The 2,730-nt window shown below is 28.6% G+C and overlaps 1 protein-coding gene across 3 annotated transcripts in view; it reads right to left on the bottom strand.

Moving 5' to 3' along the window:
- Window positions 1-543, bottom strand: part of LOC104699519 (E3 ubiquitin ligase BIG BROTHER-like) — a 2,445-nt gene extending 1,902 nt beyond the window's left edge. For all 3 annotated transcript variants that reach the window (XM_010414827.2, XM_010414825.2, XM_010414828.2), the window contains exons 1-2: window positions 327-543; window positions 168-231 (exon numbers count right to left, since the gene is read on the bottom strand). The gene's annotated coding sequence lies outside the window, so the exon portion shown is untranslated. The remainder of the gene's footprint in view (window positions 1-167; window positions 232-326) is intronic.

The following is a 2,730-nucleotide window of genomic DNA, read 5'->3' as shown; positions in this document are numbered from 1 at the left end:
GGGGGGGGGCGGGGAAACTGAACAAAACTAATTACAAGATTTGTATAAAACAAAGCGAGTCCGTATGCAGAAAGAGGTTAGGGTAAGCAAGTGTAAGCGACGACGACTAAGCATACATAAAAAGAAAAAGAAAAAAAAAAGCAGAGATTGGGAAGGAGGAAGCATACATTCGAAGAGGGTTAGAGCGGAGAGTGGCAATTGGAGACGGCAAGGGAAAATCTCGAATGATATCTGCACCCCAAAAAAAAAAAAACATATTAAAACAAAGACAAAGGAGAGAAGTTGAAATTGAAAAAAAGACAGTGAGAGAGAGAGAAGATACTTACTGGATTAGTGGAAAAAGAAAGAAATGGGCATTTCGACCAAATTCATAGGACAAGGAAAAAAAGGCGAAAGCGGAGGGGCACTGTAGACGAGAGACGGACGGAGGAGCAAGAGAGAGAGTGTGTGTGACAGAGAGAGAGTGTGTGTGACAGAGACAAAACGACGTCGAAGGAAGGGAGAGAAAAAGCCGTTGAAGAAGCCGGCAAAAAGATATGTGGTTCAGTGTGGGGAGACGCACCCACACCCACAGATGTCATCTCAACCCTACATCTGTCTTTTAATTCCCGTGCTCAGTCAGTCCCAGAGACAAAGATTTGCTTTTTTTTTCTTTTTCTTTCTTTTCTTTTCTTTTCTTCTCTTTTTCTTTGGGGTAATTTTTTTTACATAAATCTATATTAATAAAAAGTATGAGCTATAAGTTCCTATGACCGTTCACATCAGATTTTAAACAACAATTATAAATTTAACATATCACTTATTAATATTTTATACAATTTCTAAAATTTTCTATATTAAAAATTATTTTAAACAACCTATCATGATTTAACATGTTATTTATTAACATTTTTTAAATTTACACAAATTTTTGTCATTCATTAACATTTTTTAAATTTACAGAAATTTTTAGAAAAAGGAAAATTTTAAATTTATGGAAATCAAAGAACTAAGCACAATATCCCACATCGGCTATAAATATTTTAGACAATGGTTCAGAACCAGTATAAATAAGATTAATATGCTTCCAACAACGAATGAGCAGGAAAGCTTGATTTATCAGGCGTCCAAGTTTAAAAGTTTTATTTGTTTTGATCTGGTTTTTTATTTGATCAAATTAAAACTTTAAACAGTTTCAAAAAAATATTATAATATTTAAAATTTTTAAAAGTTTAAATATTATAAATATTGAAACTTTTAAAAGTTTTTAAATATTATAAGTTTTAAATTTTAAAAATTAAAAATATTATAAATATTGACGCAAAACATAAATTATCTTATTTATCTATATTTGTGCTTTTTATTTCTTATGAGCTGTAAAACATATTTTTGTGTATGATTTTATAGATGAGTTGATATTCTTTCATTAATTTTTTATTTTTGGGTCTAAGGAAAAAGGATTGACATCGCAAGATCTTAATTTGATGTTTGATTCAAATTTTGAGGTTTAAAGAAAAAAATGGACGACAAACACACATGTTTTATTAGCTATACATAGGCATGACTAGGGTTGCGGTTGTCACAGTTAAGGTTTATTAACCATCGGTTATGGTTAGAAATTTTTGTAACCTTAACCAGAATCGTTTAACAAACGGTTAAACGGTTACGTTTAAATACGGTTACGGTTCAAGCGGTTACTGTTATAAACGGTTACGGTTATTTGATAATATGATACGGTTGATATTATTTGCTGATATAGTGTACTCATATTTCTATATATCATATGATTCATATTAAATAAATAATTATTAGTATAATTTATTATGTTTTTAAAATATTATAAACCAAGTAAGGATTTTGGTTTGAGAAGTTTTTAAACGCGTGGATCTAAAACCAAATAAGTATATAGATAAAATTGTCAATAATTGGGTGCATGTGTTGACTATGATGGTAATCATGAATTTCACAAATTTTATGAGAAAAGAAATGCTTTTTTCTTGGAGTTTGATGGGTTAACAAGTTGTGTGGTAGTCTAAAAAAAGGTTTTTCAGTCGAAAAATATGAAGAAGTTGACGAGGAAGAAGAAGAAGAAAAAGAGTATAACGAAGAACCAAACGGTAAAAGTTACGATGACAATTAACACAAAATTTGACAATGAAAATGACAAGAAAGAATATGAAGAATAAGAAAACATTTAATAAAAAACATGAAAATATAGGTGGTAGCGATCAATTAAATATAAAAACGAGTTAAATTCATGATTATAAAATTGTTTTGTTTTTCTAGTGGTCAAAAAAATAGTTTGATTTGCCTCGCCTAGACGTCAAGTTAAATTTATGATTTTTTTAATCAGATTTGATTTTATAATACAACTGATTTTTATATTTAAAAAAAATTGTGTATCTGAAATTTAATTTTTTCCCTTAGTACTTATTTTAATTTTTTTATGAGATAATATTTTTTTACCGTAATCAATATATCAAAATATATCAAATAAACCAACTTGTAGAGTGGATTCAAAACCTAGTTAATATTAAAAAAATAAAAGAATGAGGAGGATTTTGCTCTTGATTTATAGTAGTACCGTATATATATAAGTATATAATCATCAAAAGAAATATGTTTAAAACAAAAGTACAGCTTTCGGCTTTGAGATTATCAAAAAGCACAACTTGCTTGTCTGTTTTCCCACATAAGGAAACCTCTACCATTTCTATACACTTGTTCCTTTTTTTTTTTTTTTTTTTTTTT

Source organism: Camelina sativa, chromosome 7, assembly GCF_000633955.1.
Source record: "Camelina sativa cultivar DH55 chromosome 7, Cs, whole genome shotgun sequence".
Lineage (NCBI taxonomy): Eukaryota > Viridiplantae > Streptophyta > Magnoliopsida > Brassicales > Brassicaceae > Camelina > Camelina sativa.
This window is presented reverse-complemented; position numbering and strand designations above follow the sequence as displayed.